Below are 18,398 nucleotides of genomic sequence, written 5' to 3'. Positions count from 1 at the left end.
TGGAAATTTTGGACAAAGATAGACACATCGAGTTGATTCTTGTTTGTTTTCTATTCCAGAAACTCTGTCAAGTTATGAATCTGCTCTAAAAAACACAGATTACAATCTACGTTGGCAGTGTTTTTCCAAAAATACTAATTCCGTTAGCCGATAATATAATAGGCAAACATTTCCTCTTTGGAAATATCCATTTGGGCTAGTCATTTTGGTAGATATTTGTGTACATTAGGAGATTATAACTATTTCTAAGTTACTTGTGCAGAAGAGACAGTCTTCATGTTGACCAAAGTATTTGCTTAGTTATGATAATGTTTTATAAGGATACAAGTCATGTAATTGTACTAGAGGACTCTCTCTAATAAAAACTTGTCAGGGTCTAATGACTGTGAGCTTGAGAGGAGCAAAAGGCATCCAGGGGGTGTGGACAAGTAAGGCCCCACATACCCTCTCCTTAGCACTGCTGGCTTGAGTCTCAAGTGTTTCAAGTGGTTCTCCTCTTTTCCTAAGGATGTATGTACTCACTCAGCTACCCCCTTCCCTGAGGCTGCTGCTCGCTTTCCCACCTGAGGGGGCGCGCTACATGAGCCCACTTTTCCCTGCAGCGAGAGAAGACACACCCCAAATCTCTCCTAGTTGACCGTTGCCTGCCTAGTTAGGAAATCCCATTTGTAGGTCATAACTACAGGATTGGGTTTTATTATCAGTGCTAGGGAGGGAAGGAAGGAGGGGTAACTGTTCCTCCAGAACAGCACTGTCCAGTAGAAATATAATATAGCCACATATGTTATTTAGAATTTTCTAGAAGCCACATTAAAAAGCTAACAATGAGCAAGTGAAATTAATTTTAATATATTCCATTTAATCCAATATATCCAGAATATTGCCATTTCAATACGTAATCAATTACTAATGGGATATTTTATGTCCTTCTTTTTGTGCTACGTTTTTTGGATTCCAGTGTGTATTTTCCACTTACAGCACGTCTCCATTTGTACTAGTCACACCTTCAGGACTCAGTGGCCACATGGGCTAGTGGCTATTGGATTGGACAGCACAGCTATAGAACAACAGGTTGTGTTCCGGCAATCATCAAGAGGGATTCAGTCTTGATGATTTTGTCTGCTCTCAGTAGAGTTACATCGGAATGGGGCAATAGAGTGACAATAATTGTCACCCAGGGGAAAACAATGACACCCCCCACCCCGCCCCCATCACAAGTAAAATAGCAGACCCAAAGTGCTCTACCTGAATCACAGGGAGAAGAGAATTCATGCTCTCAGGACATGTTTGTGTCAGGAACTTCACACGTTTAACCCTCCGCACAGTCCCTAGTGTATAGGGAGGAAAATGAGATGTAGAGAGTTCAAGTTATTCGTCAAGTTCAGATAGCCCCTAGAGAGGAGTAAAATTGGATTTAAGTCTATCTAATTCTGAAGCCCTCGTACTCTCATATATGAATCACTGCTAGGAAGTCAGGTAAAATGTAGATTCATTCTCCTCACCCCTAGAGACCCCTCAGTCGTTCTGGGCTGGTACCCAGGAATCTGCATTTTGATCGCACACCCGTTGATTCTGATGGGATGGTCCTCATGCCCCACTTTGAACAACAGTGAAGGGAAGGGCCTCTTTCTCATGCCTTTCTGTTGCGCAGCTAACCACCCCCCATCCTGCTTTTTTTTTTTTTTTTAAGATTTTATTTATTTATTTGACAGAGAGAGAGACAGTGAGAGAGGGAACACAAGCAGGGGGAGCGGCAGGCAGAGTAGAGGAGAAGCAGGCTTCCCGCCCAGCAGGGAGCCTGATGTGGGGCTCAATCCCAGGACCCTGGGATCATGACCTGAGCTGAATGCAGACGCTTAACGACTGAGCCACCCAGGTGCCCCTCTGCTTTGATGGTCCTTGGAGGAGAGATGACTTTGGGACTTACATCCAGCTTTCTCCCTTTTTGGCCTTTTCTGAAGAGACCACATGCAGGGAGATCTTTGGGTTGAAATAAACCAGTTCTGTTCATGCTTTCCAAGAATTTGATAGCCACCAAATTAGAGAAAGAATGTTTCAAGGAAATCTCTTCATCTAGGGACGCTGGTTACAACAACAGCAACAAAAAGGAGAAGATTGTGTACTTAACGAATACAAGTTACATATTTGTGCTGAACTGGTAGTTTGGAATAACAATAGAACAAGGTTTGGTTGTATCTTGCCCCACGTGTGTGGTTTTTTTTTAAAATTTCAAATCTGCCCATCAGTGTTTCTCTATACAATGTACACAATGTGAACTGCAACATCTTAAATGTTTGGCAGGACATTCATGCTCATGACATCACATGCTGGGAGGACAGGGAGGCCACTGTAGGGCTGGCCCTGGGGAGAGGCCGATCAGTGCTGCCATTGAGATGTGCCCACAAAAGAGTGTGTGACAGCCAGATGTGCAGCTTAATGGAGACTGACCCAGAATTGTGGGGGGAACATTGGCACATGCTGCTTAATGGCTTGAATAGCAGCTCTTGAGGAATCTATGTTTCTCTCCCTCACGCAGAATCTCAGAGCTCAGGCTTTGTGGCCCTGTGGCCGGGGGAGGGAATGGAGATGGAGGGACTTGTCACTGCTCCATGCCCCATTGTTGAAATGAAAAATGTGGATATGTTAAGCCATTTCTAGAGGATTTTGGATTTTGGAAGGTAAGAATTGCTTATGCTCTACATCAGAATTAACTTCCAAATAGTAAAGGGCACCCAGTTGTCATGGCCTGGGGCTTTCTTGATTTAAGACAGTTTTTTTCTCTTGTATTGCATTATATAGAGTTGTGCTTTTCCAACTGTAATGTGCATACAGATCACGGGGGTGTGGGGTGTGGGGAGTCTTGTTAAAATGCAGATTCTGAGCCAGCAGATCTGGGGTGGGGCCTGGGAGTCTGCATTTCTAACAAGCTCTCAGAAGATGCTGATGCTGTTGGTGTAAACTCACACCTGGAATAATATATACTCATTAAAGAACATTTGAACACTTGTTCAAAGATGAAATAAGAAAATAAAAAATTACCCATCATTTCATCACTAGAGCAATTTCTTTTATATATATATATATATATATATATATATATGGTCATTGTTTTATGGTAAAATAAAAACCTCTAACATACAATACATATGGTTTGTAATCTATTTTAAGAAAAACTTAAAATGTCCAGAGAACATTTTCTTATATCATTAAATGCTTTTCTAAAACAAAAATCTTAATATCTCCACAATCTTCCATTGTTTGGATGTACCATAATTTACTCAAGGAGTTCCCAAGAATATCTTGGTTATTTTGGTTCCTTTCTAACTCTTCAAAGCAATTTTGCCACAAACATCCTTATAGGTAAGTCTTGCACGTACACATGATGATCCCTTTAAGATCAATTCCTAGAAAGGAATTGCTGGGTCACATATTCCAGACAGTGTTTTAGGAACAGTTTATTTTTTTGATAAAGGGGTGCCTCGCTTCCTCCAGCTCTTATAATAGGTGCAGTGTATCAATTTAATATGCTGTTTTGGAAGAATCATTTGAAATATTTTACATTTCAGCTTTGCGCAGTGGCACTATCGTAGCCAATGAGGTTTATCCGAGGTGCGATTATTGCTAACTGAAATAGTTTACATTTCAGTTATGTTGATATGGAATTATACAAAGAAATCCTTGTAATAAATAGTCAATGGAAAAATTCCAGATCATGATAGGAGAAAAGGTGTGAGAGAGGAGCTTGCTCTGCATTACAATTCTGCTTTAGTTGACTCTGGTCTATAGGGGCTCCAAAGGTGAGCATTTATCTCCAGAAGACCTTGTGTAGGGACCACTCTGATGTCTTGGTTAGGAGTGGGAAGCTCCGGGAGCATGGCTAGCTGAATCATTATTCTTTGTTTTATTTGCTGGCCCCCCTCCCCGCAAAATCTATTAAGCATGAGACAAAAACCAAAACATGGTAAAAATGAATTCCTTGCCCTTGCCCCAAACTTTCTAAATGTTAATCCTGTGCATATGCTGAAAGGGAATTGACCTGGGTTCTCTTGCCGACTGCTTTTATTTAAGTTACGTTTCAACAAAGGGTCAGAAAAAATGCACATAAAGCAGCTTCTAGAGACATGAAAAGGCCCAGGACTCTTGGATGAAGGCAGCCAGGGACCTTTGGGTATTTCCCTTGGTCCCGCTTTGGCTTCCATGAGCAGAACAGAACTGTTTCAGCACACAGTTAGGAGGCCTCCCTTGCCCAGTCCAGCCCACGGGCTGACCTGGGGTGCTGTTCTTTCCTTCAGTTCTGGGCTATGCCAAACCCTTCCCCCCTTTCATGTTGTTTCTTTCCTGAACCAGAACACAGCTCATATTTGCCTCCGTCACAGACTATCTAAGCAGGGATCTCAAACCATTCCATTCATTATTTCTGAAGTATGGCATGGGGGTCACCAGCAAAAGACTCATTCAGTAAATGTAGATTCATGGGTCCTATCCCAGACCTACAGAGACAATGTCTGGAGTGGAGCCCGGGACTCTGCATTTTGTTATTAACATTTATTATTTTTTTAAAAAATTTTATTTTTATTTTATTTTATTTATTTATTTTTTAAAAGATTTTTTATTTCTTTATTTGACACAGAGAGACACAGCGAGAGAGGGAACACAAGCAGGGAGAGTGGGAGAGGGAGAAGCAGATTCCCTGCTGAGCAGGGAGCCCGATGCGGGGCTCGATCCCAGGACCCTGGGATCATGACCTGAGCCGAAGGCAGACGCTTAACTGACTGAGCCACCCAGGCGCCCCTATTTTATTTATTTTTAAAAATTTTTAAAAAAGATTTTATTTATTTGGGGGGGGAGGAGGAGAGGGAGAGGGTCAAGCAGACTCTGCATTGAGCATGGAGCCTGACGTGGGGCTTGATCCCAGGCCCCTGAGATCATGACCTGAGCAGAAACTAGGAGTCAGACGCTTACCTGACTGAACCACCCAGGCGCCCCTTAAGTTTTATTTTTAAGTAATCTCTACACCCAACGTGGGGCTTGAACTTACAACCCTGAGATCGAGTCGCCTGCTCTACTGACTGAGCCAGAAAGGTGCCCCCTGGGAATCTGCATTTTAAATGACTCCCCAGGTGATTCTGATATACCCCAAAGTTTGAGAACCATTGAACAAGCTTCAGTGAATGTAGGTACTAGAAGGATATCTGGTCAGATGAAGAAACCAGAAGCCAGAAAGGTTGGTGATTTACCCAAGGCCATATTCTAAGGAGTCATTTCTCATTTCCTAGGACTGTAAAACAATGGGGTTGTGGTTTAGGGGAACTGCTCCTTTTTTTTTTTTTTTTTAAGATTTATTTGAGAGCACACAGGTGTGTCGGGGGAGGGGCAGAGGGAGAGAATCTTCAAGCAGACTCCCTGCTGAGTGCAGGGCCCCGACACGGGGCTTGGTCTCATGACCCTGAGATCATGACCTAACCCGAAATCAAGAGTCGGATGCTTAACTGCCTGAGCCACCCAGGTGCCCCAGAACTGTTCCTTCTTTGAACTAGCCATTCCATTAGAATGAGGTCTTCCCTTTTCTTACCTGACCCCTCCTCCCTGGTCTTGGAGCAAGCACCTGACTCAGGCTCAGTCAGTCAGGGTACCTCACTGGCCTGAGTGGACAGGGATGGCCCTTCCCAAACAGGAGCCCATCCTTTACTGGAGCTGTGGGTCAGAGCGCATTCCTCTCTGACAACCAGAGTGGGAAGACGTGAGACTGCAAGTTCTCAGAGCTGTGCTTCCAGCCTCGTGGAAAAAGTGAACCTGGGAAAATGAGGCCAAATGCGGAGGGAAGTAACGATAGAAGAACAGAGAGCGTAAGGGGGCCCGGTTCCATCATTTCTGATGCCAGCTTTACAAATACTCTTTGGTTATACAGGCCGGTACCTCATTCACCCATTTACTTTTCTTAATTGAATTCTGTCAGTTGCAACCAAAAGAATTCTGACGAGGCAGAGGCTGTGGTTATGGGCACAGTTCCCACGATACCCATGCTAGTTTTCGCCTCTTCCTCTGGGCCTTGTGCCTTCTCTTTCGCGAGCTGCGTGGTCTGCATGGGACTCCTTTGTCACAGTCAAAGGTCCAGAAGACGGATGTGTGACCCAAGTCACGCCAATCAAGTTCTCAGTTCTCTCCTGGAATTTTTCAAACTGAAATTAAAAGAGGGGTTCTTTCTTCCCCAGCTAGGAGAGTTTCCAGTGTCCATAGCGTCCATCAACTTTGTGAAGCACCTTGTCTGTGGGAGTGGAGAGAAAGACCAGAAGTGGGAGATGGGGAGCAGAGAGCCCAGCAACATTCAGGTGTCTGGTTCCAGATGACCTGGGCACCACCACCATCGTTTTTGGGTAAAGCTAATCTGAGCTGGGGTGCCATCATTTGTAATAAAAAGAAGTCCTCTCTAATAGACGGCCCTGTGAATGGTTTGACTTAGACCTGGAGCCTGAGGCCGTCTCCTGTTTGGGCTGCTGCTTGTGGTAGGTTTATGCAGGGTGGACGGCTGGGGTTTCGTCACGAGTGTTTATCCTAACTGAAACCCACAGACACCCTCCTCCCAGCCACCACCATTCTCCCCCACGTACCCCTCCTCCCATACTAGCTGCTAAGTCATGGTTCAGGAAAACGGAAACCACCTTAGGATGATAAACAGATTTTAATACAGGGACTTGGTTGTAGATATGGAACAGCTAAAAAGCCAAATAAGATGATGAGGTAACACAGAGTTGGTAGGAGAAGGAAGCCACTGGCAGGGGATGGAGAAGCCATTGGAGGAGGCCACGTGACCAGAATCCAGAAGTTGGGGCCATCTTGTTAGGGATGGGACCACGATGGGTAGTTGGTAAGGGCTGAGACAGAGGGAGGGGCTGTCCTGCGGGATTTGGGACCACGGAGGAGACTCGGCCCCTGCTCAAGACACCGCCAAAGCAGAGTGAAAGAAGGAGAAATACTCTGGTTTTGCCCTTCTTCCTACCCTCTAGTCTTCTGACAGTGCCTGTCTTTGGCAGAACTTGCCAGAAGTCAGCAGAGGCCAAAGGACCTGGGAAATGTACATAGAAGAGTGAGAGAAGGGCAGGAAATGGTTCTCAGAGCACATGGGCAGTTGAGTCTGAACATGGCAGAGCAGGTCCAAGGTTTAGGGAGCCTCAAAGTCTGGAAACTGCTGAGGGCAAAGAGGGTGCAGGGGTAGGCATTTTCTGAGAGGCTGCCTGAAAGTACCTCACAAATAAGTACTTCCAGGTTTGCTTAAGATATTGATTCAAAACAGATCCCCAAATCTACCTTCCCCACTGGAACCAGTTATGCTCTTGATAGCGTTCAGGATGTCCTACAGTTTTCTTCAGACTCAGAGACAAAATTGCTTCTCTTACTGTGTTCCCTAGACCCAAAACCAGAACTTGGATTCTGGACCACTTCCTTTCCCACTGATGCTACACTGGCTGTACCCCGCCGGGGGGCCCTTCCACCTGTCCATTCTCACTGTCTCCTATTGCCTCAAGACTACATCATCTCCTTCCTGGATGACTCCTCCCTCTCTTCCTTCTATCCATCTTCTGCTTCACATCTATACACAAATCTCAACAACATGTGTTTCTCTGGCTTGACATTCTTTGATGTGTTCCCTCTGCCCATTGGATAAAGTGCAGATGCCTTAGCTTAGCATGCAAGGCTTCACAATATGCCCCTAGGATACCTGGCTTTTATTAAAAAGATTTAGATGAAGGTCTTTGGTTATGAGTAAGAGACACAGACTCTGGATAGATGAAACAAACAAACAAAAAAGGATGGGGTGGAGAAAAGGATTTTTGGAGAACAAGACTTAATTTTTTAGGAAAACCAAACTTTGAGAAGGGCAAGCGCAAGGACAGTTTCGTAAGGGCTCTATTGCTAGGATGAAGGAACTCCAAGTATGTTTAGTTTTTTTTTGTCCCTCAGCTTAAGATTCAAATACCAGGAAGGGAACATCTGATCAGGCTGCAAGGATTATGCGCCTGCTCCTGAGCCCATCACGGAAGCTAGGGAAATTGGGGCAGGCCTGGGTCATATGCTCTGTGTAAGTTTCTTTTTCTGTTGGGTGAGAAAGAGCATGGTGCTTTTACCAGAAAAAGGCACATCGATACTGAAAGGATCTAAAATAATATATGTCCATCACACTCACCAATATGCAAAAGTTTAATTCAATCATGAAACTTCTTCTACATTGGTCTGCCCTGCCTTATTCCCTGTGATCTCATCTAGAGAATCTTTTGGAAGGAATCAATCACCACTAAACAAGGGACTTTTTATAGGAACAATCTCCTGGAGGATTAATTACTACAAATCTTAAACTTGTTCCCTAGGGCTATTTATATTTTCAGAGAACCTATAAAGCTATTATTAATTAAAATATCTTCCTCAGTTTTGCTCAGAATAGAACAGAATTCTGAACAAGTTGGCTTTTTCCTTTTTCTGTGGGCTTTCTTTTGACTTTCATGATGGTTTTTGTTTTTGTTATTTAATGTTGTTCTAGGAAAGGAAAATTAAAATTTTAAATTACTAGTATGAATTTTAGTATTCTTTTTTTTTTTTTTTAAAGATTATTTATTACAGAGAGAGAGAGAGAGAGCACAAGCTGGGGGAAGGGCAGAGGGAGAGGGAGAAGTAGGCTCCCCACTGAGCGGGGAGCCTAATATGAGGCTTCATCCCAGGACCCTGGGATCATGACCTGAACTGAAGGCAGACACTTAACCGACTGAGCCACCCAGGGACCCCTTACTATTCTTTATATTGTGCAATGTCTGTTTTAAAGGCAAATATAAGAACGTTTTACTTTTGGGGCACCTGGGTGGCTTAGTTGGTTAAGTGTCTGCCTTCAGCTCAGGTCCTGATCCTGGGGTCCTGGGATGAAGCCCTATATTGGATTCCCCACTCAGTGGGGAGCCTGCTTCTCCCTCTCCCTCTCCCCTTCTCCACTAATGTTCTCTCTCTCTCTCAAATAAATAAATAAATAAAATAAAAGAACATTTCGCTCTTATGCAGAAACTTTAAAATTCCACAATTTATATTTGGTAGCTCATATACCATATTAGTATTTAATTCTTATTAGAACTATGGAAAAATTGCACAAAGCTAACTCAGTTGTCTTTTATTTTACTTCTTGATATGCACACAGTTTACCAACACTCTCTACCTTTGGTTTCCTGATGAGTAAGGAAGGCCTGAAATGGGAAGGAACAGTAATTACGTTGCCCTATTTTCCCCCTTCCTTCTCTGTCATCATTTTCAGTGTAAAGTGGCTAGGGAATTAACACAAGGATATGATAGGGTTCTGTTTTTGATTAAGTTTGCAAGAATAAAATGGATTTTGAAGGAAACCTATGTCATATCTTTTAACAATTCTATGAGAAGGGTATCTGTCTTAGTTGAGACTGTTGTAACAAAAATACCACATACTCAGTGGCTTAAATAATAAACACTAATTTCCTACAGTTCTGGAGGCTGGGAAGTCTAAGGTCAAGGTGCCAGTAGATCTAGAGTCTGGTGGGCCCTTCCTGGTTCGTGGATGGTTGCTTTCTTGCTGTGTCCTCACGGGGTAGGAAGAGAGAGCAAGCGAGCTCGCTTGCTGCTCTAGACTTTCTTTCTTCTTCTTTTTCTTTTTGCAACTGATTTTTTTTTTATTAAGTTCAATTAGCCATCATATAGTACATCATCAGTTTTTGATGTAGTGTTCAAGATTCATTAGTTGCGTATAACACCCAGTGCTCATCACACCACGTGCCCTCCTTAATACCCATCACCCAGTTACCCCATCCCCCCACTCCCTTCCTTCAGTAACCCTCAGTTTGTTTCCCAGAGTCCAGAGTCTCTCATGGTTTGTTCTTCCTCTTCTTCTTTTTAATATTTATTTATTTATTTTTGAGAGAGAGAATGAGGGGAGGGGCAGAGGGTGAGAATCTTTAGGCAGACTCCCCATTGAGTGGGGAGCCTGATGTAGGGTCAATCTCACGACCCCTGAGATCATGACCTGAGCTGAAACCAAGAGTCTGTTGCTCAACTGACTGAGGCACCCCGGTGCCTCTAGACTTTCCTTCTTCTTATAGAAACACAAATCCCATCATGGGGCTCCACTGTCATGACCTCATCTAAACCTATTACCTCTGAAAGGCGCCCCCTTCAAACATCATCACTTGGGGGATTAGGGCTTCAACATATGAATTCTCGGGGCACACAAACATTCAGTCCAGTCAACAATCAGTATCATCCCCTTTCTCCCATGTGAAGAAACTGGGGCTTAGGGAGATGAAGTAATGAGCCAAGGCTATAGAGCTAGTAAGTATCAAGGTTTGAACCCAGGTGTTCTAAAGCTAAGGCCAGTTCTCATACTGCTACCGCATACTTGGGGGTTATGAAATGGAGTTAAATTATGTTTAGCCAAATAGAGCAGAATTAAAATGTCAAAAATAGGCATCTTTCTCATAGGACGTTAAAAAGAAGTATAAATTTTACTTAAAATAGTAACAGAGTGCACCATATATGTTTTGTTTATTTAATTCTTTCAACAATTCCATGAGTTAGGGGCTCTCATATGCCCATTTTACAGATGAGAAAACAGAGGCACGGAGAGGTTAAGTAAATTACCTCAGGCTCCATAGCCAAGACTCTAATCTTTGCAGTCTGACTATAAAGCCTGAAGTATTAAGCACTACTCTAGCCCTCAAGTGGCATTTACCTCCTAAGAAAGCAGAGTGAATTACTATGGAAAGCCATTTACTGAAACTACAGATTCAGAATTAGCCCAAGATTCTTTAACATAATACTCTCTTTACTAAAAATGTTAGTTTTGGAATAAAGTTAAACTCTGGACCTATTTTCAAAGCAAATATTCTTAGAAAGGGATTGTTTATCTGTAGTCAGTTGGAAAATAAAGGGAACTCAAGCTTCTCTGTGGTATAAGGGCTACTGAATATTTATATCTCTGGAAAGAGGAGAGGTAGACTCATATTCTCCACCACGCCACACATGGATTTTCAGGAAATAAGGGGAATTAGCTACCAAAGGGAGTAAACTCTCTTGTAGGCTTTGAAGTCCTAATGAATGACAGATCATAATCTGTATGTAAAAGGTAAAGTCACATGGGAGTGCCCTTTGCTAGGTATGGGTCACTCTGGTCACCACTGGTTAGCCGGGGGGATGGGGCAGATGGGGGAGTGTGGAGGTGGGGGAAGGGATACGGAGTGTTCAGACTATGGGTTTGGTTTGCAAACAAATACCAAAATGAGTGAGTACACTCTGTTTTTAGCAAAGAAATCATTGGGCTGGAAAGCCCTCAAAATATCAATCACTCAATAAGACCTCCTTGGGAAAATAGTAAGATTTTTGTACAGGCCCTTTTGAAGTTAACCCATTTGGGCTTAAAATTTGAAAATAAAAGAAGAGAGCACTCTAGGTCAGGAGGTCATTCTGAGCTACTTTCAATCCAGCAAGACCCCTAAAAGGAAAGTAGGGCCTCACTTTTGTTAAAAAAAATTTTGGCATTAGGTTGGCAGAGAGGGCCAGAGTCCTGATTCTTCAGTCCTGTACTTCCCCTCCTAGCCCAAGGAAGGGTGGGGCGATGCCAAGACCAAGAGGCTATCAAAGACTCCCTCTGTGTGTTCAGATTTGGAATGTATTTCTGATGTCATGATAAGAACAAAAGAATCTGGCTCTGTGTCAGGCAGGAGTAGCTGCATGCTCCCAAAGGAGAGGAGTAGGGTTTGTGTCCTCCTTTGGGGTCCATCTCCAAACCCTGGAGTTTTCCCTGAGCAAACCTAACTTTCATTAGAGAGCTTTCTCCATGAATGTGTCTGAACCCTCCATGAACCCATTTCCGCCTCAGCTAGCACAGTCACTTAGAGTTAATGCGGTCCATATGTTTGCCCCCCACGGGGAGAGTAGTGATCATTTGTCCTCAAATTGTCTTCCTGTAAGCTGCTTGCTTTGTCTCATCCATACAGTAAGTAGTTCAGTGGTCCCCACCTCGTTTGCTCACCGCATCTCATAGCTCCATAAACTGATCTCAGCACGTGAGAAGGGGCAGCTTTTGAGAGGCCCGTTTTGCACAAGATGGTTAGTAAACATTCTGCAACAGTTAAAGATCTGGGCGTAGTAACAAGTGAATTAACTTCAAATGCATCCATGTGCTAATCTGTTAAGTGGAAACAAAAGGTTCCCAGAATTTGAGAGAAGAAAACGAAATATGTTTCAATCTCATTTTTAAAGCACTATGTTGCTCTATAATGGTAAGTGATAAAAATGCCTCTAATTTCCCTCTGTGTTCTTTTCACTAACTGGCTGGGCATTTTCTGGGGACAGGAGAATTTCATCAAATTCATGAATTCAAATTAGTTGTTCTTAGGAAAGATACTAGAATGTGCCTTTGTTGGGTCAAGTGAATTTCATGATTATATCTTGAGAGTTTGCCAGAAAATGCCACTACTCTTCAATATTTAATTCCTCTCTAGTACATTTTCGTAGCTGGATATATAATGCCACATGATTATCTTTTACTCAGTGGTGTAGCTTAAATTCTAGGACAGCAAAATTTTTAGAGATGATTTCTGTCCCTTTGATTATTACAAAATAAACAGAGCATGGTTTACCTAGGAGCTCCAGCCCTTTGTGTATTTCTTCACATTTTGTGTACAGGATTCATGGGCACTTTTTATATCCTGTATTAAATCTTATAAGAAGATTTTCATTCTGCAAAATTTATTAACTACCTTCTCTGTTTCTAGATGTACATATGTTTATATACTCATCTCCCCAGATGAATAATTGTATTAAGGTATTATATACAGTATAAAATGTACACAAAAATATGAAAAGAATGGGAAAGAAGGAAATAACATTTTAATTTTATTTCATATTATTTATTAATGATGCCAACTCTTTTTCTTCTTTTTAAATTAGTAATAATAATTTATGAGAGCAATGAGTTTGAACCTACTTCATTATTTAATACTGGGATAAAAATATTCAAAAGTCTGATTCTTAGGTCAGTTAATTTTACTGTTTGATTTTAATAGCTGCTTTGGCTGAAAAATATACCTCATATGAGGACACAGAATAATATAGGAAAAGTATATCATTGACTGTCTTCCTTAATAATTATACTCGTGTCAACCTCCTGCATCAATTTGGCAAAGATTCGTATTAAAAGCTGGCAGTTTTCCATCTTCCTTGATGCATTTCAGTTGTTTTTTCAAACTAATGAGATAGGTTGTGTTTCTATATTTCTAAGAAAGTGTTGAAAACCCATAGAGGTTCTTCATTTGTAAGATCTCTGAAACAGATTTAAAAATTTTAAGTTATCTCTAGGTACAGTATGACGTATTATTTTCAGTAATAAAATCACATACATGTTCAAATATCTCTTTTCAAAATAGTTGCTCCCAGTGTACTAATTTCCTTCAAAAGCAATTGTTCTTCATGAGTTGTTATAGGATCACAGAGTAACAATGTTTATTTTGTTTTTATTTGTTTTTTATTTTTAAAAAATATTTTATTTATTTATTTGAGAGAGAGAGAGAGAGCACAATGGTGGGGAGGACAGAGGGAGAGGAAGAAGCAGACTCCCCCGGAGCAGGGAGCCTGTTGCGGGCCTTGATCCCAGGACCCTGGGATTATGACCTGAGCTGGAGGCAGATGTTTAACTGACTGAGCCACCCAGGTACCCCTGTTTATTTTGTTTTGTTTTAAAGATTTTATTTATTCAGGGGTGCCTGGGTGGCTCAGTCGGTTAAGTGTCTGCCTTCGGCTCAGGTCATGATCCCAGGGTCCTGGGATTGAGCCCCGCATTGGGCTCCCTGCTCGGTGGAGAGCCTGTCTCTCCCTCTCCCTCTGCCAGTCCCCTTGCTTGCTCTCTCTCTGTGAAATAAATAAATAAAATCTTAAAAAAAAAGATTTTATTTATTCATTTGAGAGAGTGAGCGCGCGCGAGAGAACACAGCAGGGGGGGCAGAGGGAGAGGGAGAAGAGACCCCCTGCTGAGCAGGGAGCCCCACATGGGGCTCGATCCTGGGACTCCAGGATCACGATCTGAGCCAAAGGCAGACGCCCAACCGACTGAGCCACCCAGGTACCCTGAATTTTGTTTTTAAATTCTTGTTAGATAGCAAACTTTTGTACTTTTGGGTTCATTGTTTTTGCTGCAATTGACTATTTTATGGTTTCTTTGTAGGAATCTTTTTAAATGACTAGCTCTTTTTGTGGGGTCAGTTAAATAAAAACAGATAATGCAATCTGTAAATCCACCTCAATGGGTATTTGTAATATACAAAGTATCATAGCTTGAAATGGTGAGGGTGGTGAGGGTGGTACTGTTTACCCCTCTTCGGTGAAGATGATCCTCTGTCCTGGAAGCTCTTAGGGACCCAGATGACCATCAGAGGGTCAACATAATCCACAGTAAGCCACCTAATGCAATATAACACAAATAAAATTAAGCCTTATATTCCACACATTGAATATCTTATTATTGCATGTTAATATACATTATAATCATATTGAATATAAGGCTTAATTTTCTTCTTATTTTTTCGATTAAAAATTTCGGAAAAACCGTTCTAACATTTTCTTTTTTATATTTTTTGGATGCTTCTGATTTATAGCAGGAAAGAGACATATAAACAAATAACTGTATTCAACATGTAAAATGCTATATACATTAAGAAAAAAAAGAATGCTACAGGAATGTGTGGTTGGGGGAGGAGTGGGTAAGGCAGGGGTTAAATTCCAGAAATTCGGAGGGGATACACTTGAGAGGAACCCGAAGGATGAGTGGGAGTTTGCCAAGGGGACGAGGGGGTCAAGGACATTCAGAAAGACACAAGAGAGCAAGAGAATGTGCCTAGAACACATTCAGGAGTCTGTTAGGGTCAGAATATAGGACTCTTGGGGGAGGGTTGGACATGAGACCCGAGATAGGGATGGGGTATAGCCTGGGAGGGGCTGCATTCTATTGGCGAATGGGAGCCAGTGGAGATTTTAAGTAGAGGAATGACCTAGAGAAAGATACATTTCATTTATAAATCATGATCAGTATGGACATTTTGAAAATAATTATATTTTTGGCAGGTGTGGATGAAATTCTGTTCGATCGAGTTTGACAAATAATTATTGATCATTTTCTGCATGACAAGCAGTATCCCCAAGGCAACAAAAAATTATAGTGGCACACATTTTATTTGGTAAAAGGATTAAACTGAATATTTACAATTACATACACAAATAATTTGCATTTGTCCTTCAAAATTAAGATGTCTTTTAATATTCTTGACATCTGGAACCAATTAGCACTAGTATTGAATTCTTAACAATGTATATGTGAGCCAAGTATCCAAGCTAATGAACTCTACTTGAATATGGCTCCCCTCTGTTGAAGAAATAGAAGCATCCTCAATTTATATGCACCAGTGCAGAGAGAGAGATGCCTATGGCACGGCATTAAGAGGATAGCTTCTATTATTTGTGTCATTGTTTGGGGGAAGCTGTCAGGGTCCTTTCTTGCCTTGCCATTTAGGACATGGTAAATATTTGGAAAAGCCCTCATAGGAAATAAAAGTTATTTCTGCAAATAAAAGTAAAATATTTTTTAAAGAACATTTGGGAAAAAACAGAGGAGGTATAAAAAAGAAAATACAAAATTATCCCAAATCAGACTTCTCAGAGGTAACAATTATTAGCACTTCATATAATCTCTTAAATCTTTTGCTATGCATGTATAAAATACATATAAAGACATACTACATAAAACCTTTGCATCCTACTTTTAAAATTTAACAATTAATGAAGATTCTCATGTCGTGAAACATTCTGAAGACATTTTTAGTTGGTTGTACAGTACTGCGTTCTACAGTTACACCCTAATTTATTTCAAAACCTCCTGTTCGGGACATTAGGTTGACTTTGACTTTTAGGAATTTTCCCCCTGTAATTATAGAGATATTCTTTGGCATAAACCTTTGACCATATCTCTGATGATTTATTTTCTTAGGATCAATTTCTAAAAAATTGAGTTAAAGGATCTCAAATCTGCCAGCGAGATGAACTGTCAAATATTTAAATAGAGCGATTGAAATTGTTCTCCACTTTGGCAAAAGTGTAAGGAGGGCCTCCGGAGGGTGAAGGAAAACTCAGCTTCTTCTTTTTTTTAAGATTTTATTTATTTATTTATTTGACAGAGAGAGAGCGAGCGAGCACAAGCAGGGGGAACGGCAGGCAGAGGGAAAAGCAGGCTCCCTGTTGAGCAGGGAGCCCATGGGGGACCCTGGGATCAGGACCTGAGCCGAAGGCAGACGCTTAACCAACTTAGCCACCCAGGCGCCCCGGAAAACTCAACTTCTATTCATTCAGTCCTTCAACAAATATTCTTTGAATGCCTCCTGCATCCCAGGCTCTGCCCTAGGTGCCAAGGTGCAGCAGGAAGCAAGAGAGGGGTGTTCACTGCCCTCATGGGAGCGGTCTGGAAAGTCAGAAATCACGGGTCAATTTCTTGTTTACAGATGAGGACACAGTTTACGGAGCCAGCCACGGAGGGCTAGGACTGGAATAAGGTTTCTGTCTGGCAGACCAAGCCTCTTTGCACCCCACCTGCCATCTGTCTCCTCTGAGTGATCTTGGGGGCATCCGTTCAGGGCAGGTTTATGGTATCTTCTGCCCTTGATGTGTTTAGATCTAGCTGTTAGCAAGGCTGTGAAGCGAGGGGGCCAAGCGTGGCTTTGGGACCCTGGTGTCTCCCTTCTGTGCCATTTCACCTCTTGGCATCTCCCCACCCCCGGTCAGGCACCCAGAGACCCCACAGTCTTTCCTCATGACTAGTGAAGATCCGCTTTCTGAGAAGGAACTAGTATCAGTCATTCATATCTCAACCTGCTTGAGTTAAGACACTGTGTTCCTTCTTCCAAGGGGAGTTAACAACTGTGGAGACATTTAAAGATCGCTTTTTCATTGAGGAATGCCAGACTTTGTTTCCAGTGGAGGCATTTGGGCGTCAGGGAGCAGATAGGGCAGAGGTGCCCTCCCTCTGCTGGTCCTCAAGGCTCACAGCCTATCTCCTTCCCATGCCCTTTCCACAGGGTTGGTCAGCCCAATCTCCGTCTTTTTGTACAAGATTGACAAGGCTGGATGAGAAAGTTGAGGACAGTGTATCCACACCTTGAACGGTTTCCAGGACATTCAAAGGGCTGCTTTGGATACAGAGCTTCGTAGAACAGGGAAACCTCATTGCTAGGAAACCCCCTACCCCTGCCTTACCCTGCCCTGTGAGGAGTGTCTCTGCTAGGAAGGAAATTCAATTACGGTCTTCTGGCCACCAGAATTGAATATAGATGGACTATTTCCTCTTTGGATTCTGTGCCAAATTGTATTCCTGCTGCTGTGTTTGAAGTTAATTAGAGTCACAAATCATTTGTATTTCCCTTCTCTGAAGGAAAGCCTGCCGCTGTACTTATCTCAGCGGGTTAATTGACTTACAGAGGGCTCATCCCTTTCTGAAAACACTCTAAATGGCTCTGATGGGTAAGCATCAGGCTTACACATAGATGTAATAAAAGCTTGGAGAATTCAAATTTCTAGGTCATAGAAATGGGGTGTGTTTGTGTGTGTGGGTGTGTGTGGTTTTCTCTCTGAGCCTCATAGCTTAGAGTTTTTCTTGATTTGATTGCAGCCAGTGTGAGAATGGAAAACACCTCATGTAGGGGAAGAGGTGCTTGTGGGCGAAGGAGAGGAAGGGAACTGGACACAGAAAGGTCTCTCATTGCCAGGCACTGGACTGCTAGTAGCCGGAAATAAAATGTAGAAGAGCTGTCAGCTTAACGTTTGGGATATGGGGATCCCTTATATTTCCTTTTTTTTTTTTTTTTTTGATTTATTTGAGAGAGAGAGAGACAGATAGCACGAGCCAGGAGGAGAGGGAGAAGCAGGCTCCCCGCTGAGCAGGGAGTCTGGTGCAGGACTCGATCCCAGGACCCTGGGATCATGACCTGAGCCGAAGGCAGACGCTCTGATGACTGAGCCACCTGAGCAGGCCCCCTTACCTTTCCAATGGGGTATTTAATTTTTAAAATGATTTCGAGTTATGGCCCAAGGAGAAAATTCCTGGGGCACCTGTGTGGCTCAGTCGTTAGGCGTCTGCCTTCAGCTCAGGTCATGATCCCAGGGTCCTGGGATCGAGCCCCGCGTCAGGCTCCCTGCTCCTAGGGAAGCCTGCTTCTCCCTCTCCCACTCCCCCGCTTGTGTTCCTTCTCTCGCTGTGTCTCTCTCTGTCAAATAAATAAATAAAATCTTAAAAAAAAAAGAAAATTCCTGTAAAGTAGCTTTGATATTCTGAATAACCTTTGAATTTTTTTTCAATTTTT

General features: G+C 42.5%; 1 long non-coding RNA gene and 1 pseudogene across 1 annotated transcript in view; both read left to right on the top strand.

Annotated features, from left to right (window-relative positions):
- Window positions 1–3,564: 3,564 nt before the first annotated feature.
- LOC118529091 (U4 spliceosomal RNA) lies at window positions 3,565–3,697 on the top strand (annotated as a pseudogene).
- A 2,621-nt stretch (window positions 3,698–6,318) lies between these two features.
- LOC144381385 (uncharacterized) overlaps window positions 6,319–18,398 on the top strand; it is a 64,738-nt gene continuing 52,658 nt past the window's right edge. The window contains exon 1 of the long non-coding RNA XR_013446520.1: window positions 6,319–6,374. This is a non-coding gene — a long non-coding RNA (uncharacterized LOC144381385). The remainder of the gene's footprint in view (window positions 6,375–18,398) is intronic.

This window comes from Halichoerus grypus, chromosome 1 (genome assembly GCF_964656455.1).
Source record: "Halichoerus grypus chromosome 1, mHalGry1.hap1.1, whole genome shotgun sequence".
Taxonomy (NCBI): domain Eukaryota; kingdom Metazoa; phylum Chordata; class Mammalia; order Carnivora; family Phocidae; genus Halichoerus; species Halichoerus grypus.
This window is presented reverse-complemented; position numbering and strand designations above follow the sequence as displayed.